General features: G+C 32.0%; 1 long non-coding RNA gene across 3 annotated transcripts in view; it reads right to left on the bottom strand.

Annotated features, from left to right (window-relative positions):
• Nucleotides 1-13,476, bottom strand: part of LOC140685887 (uncharacterized) — a 359,629-nt gene that overhangs the window by 164,507 nt on the left and 181,646 nt on the right. The gene's annotated exons all lie outside the window — the stretch shown is intronic.

Consider the following 13,476-nt stretch of genomic DNA (forward strand, 5'->3'; position numbering starts at 1 on the left):
CTTTCAGAGCCCATCTATTACTGTGTCCCTTAATCTTTACCAACAGTTATCCCAAACAAAAGTCTTTCACACTTAAAAATGACTTTTTCTTAGAGAAAATTACTGACACTTTGGTCTTTGGTACCAAAATATTTCTATCAGGTAGCACTGAGTTTTAATGTATCATCATGTGGTAAACAGTGCCATAATGAGATAAGGCATTGAAAGTAGTTAATTTTCTTTATAGTTTGCAGGAAATGGGTTTACATTATTGCCTGAAACTTACATTAAGGTAAGTTTTCTATTACATTTTTTTCAGTGTAGTGTTCTAAAACTTTAACTTGTAATAACTTTAAGAAATTTTATTTGAGCTCATTACATTGATTTAAAACAGTGGTTCTCAACCAGGGGAAATTTTTCTCCCAAAGAGCATTTTGCAATGCCTGGAGACATTTCTGGCTGTCACAGCTTCATGTGTGGGTTTTGGGGTCTTTTTTGGGCAGAGGAGGGTTGAGGGCTGCTACTAATACCTAGTGGATAGAGACCAGGGATGTTGCTAAATATATTACAGTATACAGCACAGACTTTGTCAATAAAGAATTACCCAGCCTAAAACACCAAGAATGCGAAATTTGAGAAATTCTGATTCAAAGGAATAATTTTCCATTTATCATCAATTGGTAATATAAATGTATTTTATTTATTCAAAAATATAAAGTATATTTCAACCAGACTTACTAATTAAATAGTTGATCAACTTAATAAAATAAACTACTCAATCTATTTAGAACACAGACTTAGGTGAGTATATTTTATTCAAAAAGTTAAAAGTGAGAGAAGTGACAGAAATGAGAAAATGTAACAGAAGTCAAAATTCAAGCAAATAAATGAAATGACTTCTAGAACTGTCAAAAATTCTATGTTTTGACTTTGGTATTAATGAAGCCCATGTTTTTAAGATACCAGTTTTCTTCAAAACACCTAGGGCTCAATTGTCTTCACTGTAGCTTTACCCAATTAAATACAAGAAATTTTCTACTTACATTTTTAAAATAACTAGAAGTTAAGAATTCCATTCTATTAAAAAAATCAATGAAAATTGGCAAATTTAGATTCTTTTAATGCATTCATCATAAATACAACTAAAATTATGTATCATACTTTTAAAATATTAAATCCTAACATATATTGGCAATAATAGTTGTAAATAGGAAATATTGTTATTTTTAAATAAAATTTGAAAGACTGATTTGTGGATAATTTAATTGTAATGGAATATTTTATAGAAAGAAAACACTGTGAACATTAAAATAGGCTAAATATATTTAAAAATTGTATTTCTATGAGAAAGGTTCATTTTTTCAGAAATCATTTCTTCAGTGTGTTCATGTTCAATTATTCTCACAGAAAAAAGATAAAATTTAATATTCATGAACAGATCTAAAACTATAATGTTTAAACTACAAAGATCTTTAGAACTAATTAAATTCTATACATAACTCTTGAGATCAAGAAAGGAAAATGCAAAAGCACTTCAATTATGTATCAATATCACCATCATCATCTCAGTAAAAAAAGATAATTACAATAATTAAATTCCAAAGTCAAATGAACAGCAATAGGAATGGAGAAATTTGTAAATTTCTGACTTAGCTAAGCAGTTAGTTAAAGTGGCTTTCAAATTTGTCTGTATTCTGCCTAACTGTACTGTCACCTAAAATAATCATGAGAAGGAAGATACAAAAGTTGAACTTTTTTTTTTTTTTAATGTCCCAGATTACTTTCTAGGTAGTCTCCTTGAACTTTTTCCCATGGTCATTGCTAATCAGATAATTCATTATTGAAATGAAGCTCTGAAAAGTTTACAAGTAATACATTTCAATTTTTCTCGAGTGCCCAAATCCATTAATTCATTTAATTAGAAGTAAGAGGCATTGATTTTTGCAGCAACAATTTACATTAAAAGTAATGCACTTTACAGTAATCAGGGACACTGAGCCACCATAGTCAATGGCTCGTTACTCAAATACTGTAAAGGAGCATAGAATGGGATAATTAATAATTATGGCTTCAAATGACATTTTTTCTAGATTAACAAGTAATATAAAGGATTACATTGAACTAAATCTGTGACAGCTCTAATTTCTAATATTAAATGTTCAAAAATATAAAATATTACAATATAAATAATAAATAATTTCTGGGATTTCTTTAAAAGTATAAAAAGAAATTACACCACTTATTATCAGATAATATACTATTATGCAAAGGGATGTCTAAAATCACAAATCTAAGTTGTCATATATGTTTCTACATTTCCCCTGAGATATCCTTCACCAAACACAACTTCTATCTAATTAAGTTTGGAGCTGGATATATATCACAATATCCAAGAGAAATCATAAAACAAATATATATAAAGTAGAGATGAAAACTTCACAGATATAGACATGATACTTATCAGAATATGAATGGAAAAAAATTTCACTCTTACTTTTTAAAAGCACATTCTAATACTTACATATGTAGCTTTTAGCAATAGCTGTTGTGATGAGTCTATTAGCATGAACTTAATCCTTAAATACAAAATTTTTCTTATAAAAATACCATCTGCAAGAAATGAATCTGATGACAATCTCCTTTAGAGAAATGTCTGATTACATCATTTCATGAGGACAACTTGCACTGTCATTCAATCACCGAATCCATCTGTCACTGGAAGGCAGGATGGCACAGTGGACACCTAAGCAACTTAATGGTTGCTTCATAGCCACTTTCATGTTTTACAGATGTTTGATTATTCATACTTTCTTCAAAGGGGAAAAAAGCTAGGTTCTTTGATTGCTTTGTAAAAATCAAATTGGGAGTATTCTACCTTTGCTAACAGGTCATCTCAATATTTAGTCAGCTGATATACTGTACCATCAAATGATCATTGTCAAGAATAGCTGACTATTAAAAAAAGTTTACAGATCATGGACCTAGACCGCTCATTGTCTTTTATGTATTAAATATCTGATATTTAAAATTAAACATAATTTGAGGTCCAATCAATATTCAATATTAGATCATACCAGATGTTTGATATCATTCAAATCTGTACAGTACATTATAGGTTCTCTTACAACATTCAGCTTTCATTTGAAGTACCTATAGCAGTCATGATTTTATATGTATTTGCATGAATATTTTATTAGTAACTTTTGGTCTCTCAGTATTTTAAGCTTATAAATATAGGAACTGAATTTACTATTTGATAATTTATCTTCCCCTATCACTTAACATAATGACTAACACATGGTAAGTTCTCAGCAAATAAAAGAGCTGTAAACCAGTTGAATGGCTCAAATCCACCAACTCTCATAAATTTCTAGAGGGCACATTTTTTAGAGTCTTCACAACAACTCCTAGACCATATATGTAAGTACTAGATCAACAATGAATTTTTATGTGCTCAACATAATAAAGCTGCATTCAGTTACATACATGAGGTCACTATGCCATCATCATCTCTCTGTCTATCATTATTGTAAATAGATGAGCCTTAAGTCATCGCATTTCACTGGTAAAGACAATTACTGAATTAAATTCTTAAAACAATCCTAAATACATTGGCTTTCTTTTTTTCACTTATTCTTTATAGCTATCTTCCTTTTGGTTGACATTTTTACATGTCTTCAACAGATATTTATCAAGTAAGCACTCTGTGCTCAAACACTGTGGTAGGTAGAGCTTTGCTACCATTAGTGAAGAAAATAAACAGATACCTATTCCTGTGAAGTTGAAATTCTATAAGAAGCTCTAAAACATTAAAATGTATGACTTTCATTTACATAAAAATTGCTGAAGGACTCTCTCAGCATAAATATATACATCTGCTCTGAATATGAGACATGAAAATACACACAGTAATCAGTATGCTAACTAAACAGTGCTCAGAGATTGAATTTATTGATAGGTAGATTTTATTCTGTTATTGTTGTTGATAGGCATGTCATTTGCAAAACAATGTAATTAAATGTTTTATTTAATGACTTCTGAGATTATTTAGGTAATGTACTAATCTTAACATTGTCAGAATTCTAATGGCATATATCCTATGCTAAATTTGATAAAATTGCATATATTAAAGTTGAAGACTATGTATATTACTTAAATTATATAATTAATGATATTTTAATTGAAATATTTCTCATGTAAATCACGAAGTTACTAAATGTGGTTAACCTATAGCCATTCATTCATCTAATCATTCATATATTCATACATTCAAAAATATCTAATAAGTATCATCTATGAATCAGACATTATCCCTGAAATGAAAAAAGGAGAAAACTGCAATGTGCACAGCCTTAAAGACCTTAGAATAAAATGAGAACGAGTTAAATAAGAGGGTGATCAAATCTTGGGAAGATACATATTTGTAATAATATCATCTACATACTATGTTTGACATCTACAATATCATAGGCAGCACTTTTAACAATCACTTAATGTAATTACTTTGGAAACGTCTTGATTTGTTCATTCTTTGAGAAATATTAGTTGAAGTTCTACTAGGTAGGCAGACATTATACTTTAAGATCTTGTTAAAATGGTGAACAAGTTAAAAAGGTCCATATGCTTATGATATTTCCATTCTGTTTCAGGAAAGAAAAAGTAAATAGTAAATCTATTAAAAAGTAAAATAATTAAATTGTGATAATTTTAATACACAGTCATCAGAAAGGTGATGATAGTTGACTGGTACAAGCTAAACATAATTTTTTTTAATATATGTAAAGGGTATACTTTAGCTTTCAGAAGTACATGGACAAAGCATTTTTCTTGGGTGAACTAAGCCAACAAGACCTGAGACCTGGTTCTTAAAGGCTACAACTTCCAGGAAAATCATCTTGTTTTTATCAAGAACAGATTTTATATACCTGCTAGGTCTCCCTCTGTAGACACTGGTCTCATGACTCCTTGACCACTGGGGAAAACAACTGATGATAACCATAACAATTTCTAAATCTTAAGACAAAGGTTATATACCAGTCATTTTCATAGGGTTAAATTTTCAGTTTTGTCATCTTCCTCAGTGGCCCAGCCTTTCCCTCACTTGAAGCCAATACCTGCTCTAATGAGGAAAACAGCAGGTGTTATAAAAGAGATTGAAAATTTTAACCCTGTATTATTTTAATGTAGTATTTATGTACAAAATGTATGCCACATACTTCTGTGTTAAATCATACTAAAACAACATAAATATAATACTCCCAATCTCCAAACTAGCATGAGAATTAAAATAGCATCTACCAAATTACAGACCCTCTTTTTCACACTGAAGTACAATTTTTTTTTCACTTTAGTGTTTGCTATTCCCATAGTTTTTAAAGTGTAACTTTGTCATTTATAGTTTGTGTCAAAAAAACCAAAATACTGTTTAGTTTTGCTGTATTTGTGTCATATAATGGTATCATATTGTATACAATCTTCTGGGCTATTCTTTTTATAATATATCTGAATACTTCCAACATATATCTAAATTGTTGGGTATAACAGATGTTTATTTTAACAAATGCATAATATTCTACCATGTAAACATTCCATAATCTATTTATTTATTCTTCTCAAAATGGAAGGTTCTTGATTTCTTTTTTTGCTTTGTTTTCATTCCTAAGAACAGTCTTTCAGACATCTCTCATATATAAGCTTGAGCTTTTTAAGGTACTAAGGGATAGGATTACTTCTCATACAGATATACACTGCTCAACTTTAAAGATAATGTCAACTTATTTTCCAAATAATTTGTACCAATATAGAAACACACCATCCACATATTAGTATTGCCATTGCTTTATATATTTTTTCTCCCACTTGAGCTGTGAGATTAAAAGTGATTGGCCCTAGGTCTCATCCACTTAAAATTTAACATCATTGGCTCTTATATGAAGGAAAAATAAAGATGAAGTGAATGGATAAAATATAGAGATGAAAAAGTGCAGAAGTTAAGAATCAAGTAAGTTACAATCAATTAACTATTAAATCTAATAAGATTTAATCAAGGTTCCTATCATCCAAAATATAAAAATGACAACAAGCCTTTATGATAATTAAAACACCAGAAAATACCATATAATATACTATTAATGATAGCAATAAAGATCTTAATCTATAAATCAATGAATTCAAACAAATGTTCACAAATGTATCCTTAAAAGAAGAAATTAAACCTTTAATAATAGAAGTTTTATCTAAACCATTCTATAGTTTGAGAGAGGACAGAATTCTTTATAGATGCCAATTCTCTCCAAATTACTTTATAATTTCAATCTTCATAAAGTTTTCACTTGAATTTTTGAGCAACTTGAATAAATAGTTTACTCTAAAATTTGTAAACATCAGAGATGTCACCTGGAGCTAAGCAAATCTTAAGAAAAGATAAGGAAATTACTTACCCTATAAGATACATTACAAAGCCACATTTATCAACTATGAAGTACCAGATTAAAAACTGACCACTGAAATAGACTAGTGAATGCAGAGTCAGGCTGCATATGGAGTCTTCCAATGTGATGTTACACAAGAAGAACTGGGAGTTTTATCATGTTTGGAGATAGAATTTGATCAAAGACTTTTATAGCATCTGTTATGATCATATTTTCCATAATTCACTTACATGAAGAATTATACTTATAGATTTACTAATACATCATGATTGTAATTTTGATATATACTGAACTTGATTACGGTATATTTTTATATTTTGTGAATACTATGTTTGACAAATTTGCATATTTATTTGTGAGATTTATTTTATATTTTTGTGCCCTGTCTAATGTATTTTCAAGATTATAATGGCCTCATGGTTTCACCGGGTAGTATTTCCTCCAATTATTTCTTGGGAAGAGTTTTATTAGGCTCAAATCATCTATTACTCGAAAATTTGGAAGAATTAAGTCTCAGTGTCTTTGGAGGGGAAGATTGTTGCTATTAAATAAATATTGTTAAGTACAGGAATCATCAGGATGTTATCTACATTTGATTCAGTACTAGTATATTTTTAAACATTTTACATCTTTATTTTTCATCACCAATATTACTTTCTACTCTGTCAATTTTCTATTTCTTTTGAAATCTAAAATTGTCCAGTAATTTTACAGTGGTAATTGATTCCAAATGCTTTCTTTAGCTCACCAAATAAGTTTGAACATGATTTTGTCTTCCTACTTCACTTTAATACACTTTATATAATAATTTATTTACATTTTAGTCAAATGTACAGAGTACAGAGTAAATGGAACTTTTTTTAATAACTGATCTTCCTCTTATGCATCCCTATCTGCAGCACACAGAGTAAGACAAAAATAAAGTACATTTGACCAATTAAATTTGATAAACACACTATAATTCTGAAGTATGTGTCTAAGTAAAGCCTCTTAGACTATGCAATCTCCTCAATTACTGAAAAAAAAATCAATATAGTATTTTCTCAGGTAAGTTGTACTCTTATCTTTTTATTTCTCTGCCTTTCCTTCCCCATGATATCCAGAAACTAGCTGCATATTCTCAACATTCTATACTATTTTCTTCTTTTGCTTTAGGAAGCCTCCTCCAGCTAAAATGACAAATGGCATTTAGAAAGGCAATATAAATCAATGAGCATTTTAAAAGTATTGTGCTTTTAAATTCTGTGAGCAGTGATGTTCTTTAATTTCTCTGAGACAGTGAATCTTTTGTAATTAACATTTTTATATTAATTGGAAAAGAAATCAATTTTTCTTTTTAATTTGTTAGTCTTTAACTCTCTTATTCAGATAAGAATGTTGATGGGCAGCAGCAGTCAATGACTTTATGGCTCTTCTCTTTCTTTGAAACCCCAGGTAAAGCTCTGCCTCATCTCCTTTTATCCAGGCCATAGCTGAGGTCACAGAATGGCCCTAGAGATTTGAGTTTATTCCCCAGTGTAGGTTGAGTTGAAGAGGTCTTATTGTGCAGCCTGAAGTTTGTATTTCTTTCTTTCCCATTTCCCTGCATGTGAGCAATTTTTCATTTCCAAAATGCTGGAATATTCTTTTCTACATCAAATTTTTATTTTCAGTAGGGACTGGAAAAAGTAAGTCCTTCAAGATTGCATATTGAGTGAGGTCAAACAGTCCTAGCAGTTTGGTTGAAAGTTCTAACCCAGAATGGTCAACTTCCAGCTACAAACACAAGAAATAATAGAAAAAATAAACCCTAAATATTTTAAATCTATAGATATTCTCAGAAGAAAGAAAATAAAGAAAAAACACACATACAAAAAGAAAGGTCATAAAAGGTATTGGGTCAAGTACAGGGTTCAAAGGGTAATGGTTGAGGCTTTCATATCTACAGGGAAGAGGTCTAGTTTGAGTTCTGGGAGCTAGAACTGAACCCACAGTGGGAAGCAAGTAACCCCAAGGTAAACGTAGGCTCACTGTTATTTTTAAAAATGAGCTAGGAAAAACTGTGCTCACTCAAGGAAAGTAGTTTCTTTCCCTTTCCCTTTTATTTCTCATTCCTTCTCACTAGGTTAGCCCAGGTTTTCTTTTTCTTTCTATTTGTTTTCCTTCCTAGACCATCTGAAAGAAGAAACAAAGTTTCAAAGATTTCCTCCTTCAAGTGCCAGAAGAAAGTTCAACCACACAGGTGTCCAAGAGGAGGTTTTTCTACTTCCTGACACTAGGTAACTCTGAGTGTGGGTAATAAAACCATAACTATTCATGATATTAGACATTACATAAATCATTCTCTCTCCACAATTTTACAGATGATGAAACATAAGTAGCAATGAAGCACTTAAATATTTATTGAACATTGGCCACATTCTCGATTAAGTGATGACTCCAGCATTACAGAACAAGCAAGTACAATATTTAGGAAAGTACTGTGGCATTCCTGTCTCTACTCCTTCACAATAAATGAGCTCTCCAGGTTGAAATATCCTTCAAACTCTGAAATATACAAGCTAGCTAATTTGAAAAGTGAAGTCATCACCAGCTTTCTAATGTGACTCTTCTTTGCCAACCTACAGATCTTGGGTAGATATGATTCATATGACTTGCTCCTTTTTCAGAAGCAAGTATATTAGGAATGAAGAATATTCTCATGACTGATATTACATTGGAAGCATGATTACTGATTAGTCTTGCTGTCCCTTGACTGTGTGCTTCCTAGTGTGTCTAGACAAAATTTCTGAGTTGTGAATATCAGGCCTCTAAGTTATCACATAGAACAAAAGAGCCATGCCTTTTTTAAAAGATAAAATACTGAAATATGATTGCATAAGGAAAATGTTCAAAGTCATACAGTGGAATGATAGAGTTAGGTTTTCCATGAATGCTGGCTAGACACATCATTTTAGACCCCTAATCTTTCCTTCTAACCGGATTCTCCTGAGCTGTTGCTGTCCAAGATTCCTGGGGCTGGAGAGATATCCTGGAGAATCCCATTCTTTTGGCTTCTTACACTCTTTTCCCTATCTACAATGATTTAGTCGTCATCCTCTTTTTTTCCCCCCTTTCCTTTTCTTTGTGTAGGTTAAACAGAGGAAGTCTATAAAGAATTATTAATTACGATAAAAAGTAAGATAAAAGGTATATAAGGAAACTCTGTAGTACCCTAGGGCTGAGGACAGATCCATGGAAGGACAAACCTGGCATAAATCCAGATTGCCTTGGAAAAGATACTTGGTTTTGGTCACTGGATAACAGAAGAGCTCAGTGGCTTAGCTAAACCAGAGTTAACCTGGAGTTAGAGAGAAAAACAATAGGCTATCCTCTGAGATGAAGTGTGAGGAGAAGCTAATCAGTGTCCAGTGTGGTGTGGGGTCCAGTGGAAGTCCACACACCTGGAAGGATGGAAGGCCTTTGGAGCATGAAGGCTTTGCAGGGAGTGGGAGTGGGCTGGGGTTGCATTTGGCTTCTCATTGTGCTTCTGGGCCACAGGTAACTGTGTGCAGACATGCACGGTTTCCATGCAGACAGGTTGCAAAATGATTATCATCAGGTCAAGACTACAAGGTTGCAGAACAATTGTGTTCTGGGACCACAGATGAGGCAGTCTCCACTGGATGTCTTCATACCCACATTCTGACTCTTGACTGAGTCAGAAATGCAGGAAGCCTCCTCCCCCTGCCTTGTCTCACCAGAGCCTTCTTTTGAGAAAGCTTAACATTGTGTTCAGTTTAAAGTGGGTATTGCTTTAAAAAATTGTTGTTCATCATAGGGTACAGTGTATATAAGAGTGTATTTGGAACTGAGAAGTATACATTGATAACTGACACAAGTTAAGTATCAGAGATTAAATTTGACTCCTAGGTCACCCTTTTTTAGACATGTAGAGTATCTTAATTCCAATTGATGGCCATTCTATGCTGTTTACTGGGTGGCTCAAAGTTTTCACCCACTCAAGTTCATCTATGAAGACCAGAAAAATATGATGAGTATTGATTTTGGCTTAGCAAATTAGATGTATTTGTAAACATGGAATTAGAGATTAGTCAGGATTGACTACATCCCTTTAAAAAACAAAAGGTAGTTCTAAATCTACTACTTAGACCTTTGAAAAATCACATGCATGACCATGGATGTCTTATTCCTCTCTGGTCTGACATCCCCATGATGGGTGGGTCAATTTGGACTTTACAACTTACAAAGGAAGAGCCCAGAGGTCTCATAAATTAATAAAAAAAAAAACTTATCTGAGAATCTTTACTGGCGGATTGGCTCTAGCACCAATTTGTCTTACATGAAATAGTGACGACTATCTTTTTTAGAAAAATCTTTCTCTCCACCTCACTCTCTGAATCCAATGGGCTGTCTCAAAGAGACCCTTGATTTGCAGAGATTTCTTTAAATGCCTGTGCGTGGTTCAGCTAATAGTTCAGCTATACAGGCTAACTACCACTCTGGAAAACCAGCTACAGGAATAACGACTTAGCACAAGAGGCTGACCTGAAACATAGTACACTTGCCTTGGACCAGGGTTAGACAGCTACAGCCCACAAAATGTTTCTGTAAGGACAGCAAGAAAGGTCAGAATGTTTTATAAACTTTTAAAGGGTTTGTTTTTTTTTAAGTGACTATTTTACAGAGACTATAAATGGCCTACAAAGTGTAAAATATTTACTATCAGGGCCTTGATAGAAAATATTTGCCACCCTCTGCCTTAGACAATATTTCAGATTGCTAGACATCATATTTTTAATGAACCTTAAGTTAACATCGATGGAACTGGCATTAGGTCTGCTACCTGGAAAGTTAAAAACTAGAAGATCAAATACAACATTCTTTGGGACTACAAATTACGGAAAACAGATCATCGTGGCCAGTTGGACATTCACGTAGATACCTACAGTGAAAGCCAATTTTCTGGTGAAATTTAATGGAATCAAGCTCCTGATCAAACCTGAAAGGACCAAATCACAACCATTACAACCTAGATTCTCATTGTATCAGAATGCAATTCATCTACCATTATAAGCTGGGCACAAAGTAAGGAACTGTCAGTGAGATAAATCAGAATGACTAAAAATAGCATATTCATATGAAAATTCACCAGAAGCCTAGGAAACGCCATACCCATAAGAAGAATAGAAAGGAAAAGATGTTAATAACATAAAGCTAATTTTAACATATGATCATTATTTCTCTGCCATTATAGAATACTGTAGTGTTAAATGTTGCTGTCTTAATAAAAACAATGATGAGACAAAGAGAGCCAGAGAAAAAACAAATACTTCCATGTTTTGTTTGCTGCTCTTTTGTAAAATTTTGATGTGTCTGTTTACATTATTTATTATTCTTTCAACATACAATTCAAAACTTAGAATAACTAACAAGAAAAAATAATCAGTAGGTAATTGATGTTTAAGTGAAGATCTAAAAATATTTTTTCACAAATATTAAATCTATATCTTTATGAAGATAAGTATATTTTAGTAAGAATGTGGTCCAAATTGTTTAAAATAGTATAAGGTGTTTACGTCGAAGACATTCATGCATGGTTTCCCTTGGTGAGAAAAACATCATTTTGTAAACGTACATATTCCTTTCACAAATATTCCTAGAAATTTATTTAAAGAACTAAATTTCACACTGTGGGGACTCAATTTAAAGGATTCAATGTACATTTTCATACAACTAAATTGTACATTGAATATAAGTTTTAGAACTACTTTCTAAAATATATTTTATAATTGAAAATTACGTTCTCATTTTAGATAATAAAATACACTTTGTAAGATTTAAAATGACACATTTTGGATATATATAATATACATATATAAATATATGTACACATATACACATATGTGCATATATACATTAATATAAATTCATGTTTTAGATACTAACACAAAAGCATGCTGAACTGGATAACTTATTTTTCAGTAAGAGGTTTTTTTATCAAAATTTAAAACAGAAAACTACTTCCCTCAGTTTTCCACATAATTTGCTTATTATATTGATATGTAAGTGTACTCCTTCTAGATATCATATTTTCTCAGTCACTATGTACACACACACACACACACACACATAAAGTTACATTTGAGCATCAGTAACTTCACACACAATTCCAGACCCCAAACACAGGTATAGGATGATTTGCACCTTTCATTTGCCTATTAAATACAAACTATTTAAATGTTACGATTTACTACAATTCAACATGTTTTAAACAGAAGTCACTATCTGTCCAACTCATCTCCACCTTTTTACATTTCAACAACTAGGCAGTACTCCATCAACATTCAATATATTTTGTATACCTGCAACTTTATCAAACATCTAGAGTTTCTTCCACTATTTTAGTAAGCGCTGACATTATTCTCAAGTTTGCAGGTTATCAGGCTATACATGGACATTTCCAGCAATAAATAAGGAGAAATAATGTCTATTTTCTGTGATCTTAGAGGAGGAAATGATCGCTCTTAGCAACAGTTGTTCAATCAGTGAAGTACTATCATTCTCCACTTTTACAGCAGGAGCACTTCAAATCTGATTTTGAACCCAGCTCTTCTCAACTCTGGGTTTCTGTGATTTGGGGTTGGCGTGTTCCACTCCCAGCTGTAAGAATAGCCTGACTCCATCTGGCTAATTAGGGCATCAGTCTGGTGACTTTGATCACTCAAGGCACAGAGGAATTTAATAATTACAAGATTTCTTTTTCCTCCGGAGAGTCTAGGAGAGGTGTTTCATTTTTTTTTTTTTTTTTTGCTCAACTTGGAATGTGAGATTTATGCCTAATAGCCAGCCACCCTCTGGAGGCAGCCTCCTAGTAAATACAACAAAGCCAGAGTGCAGAGACAAGGTGATATCCTTTGAACTTTTTTTATTTCAACCCAGGGACACTGCAGGTAAGTGACTCAATAAATACCTATTTTGGTTGGATTTTTATTCAACTGCATCTAATATTTTTAAAAAAATATTGTTTCACATAAATACATATTAATATGTTTAACCTTTGATTGATATTCTATTCAACCATATA

The sequence above is a fragment of the Vicugna pacos genome, chromosome 2, assembly GCF_048564905.1.
Source record: "Vicugna pacos chromosome 2, VicPac4, whole genome shotgun sequence".
Lineage (NCBI taxonomy): Eukaryota > Metazoa > Chordata > Mammalia > Artiodactyla > Camelidae > Vicugna > Vicugna pacos.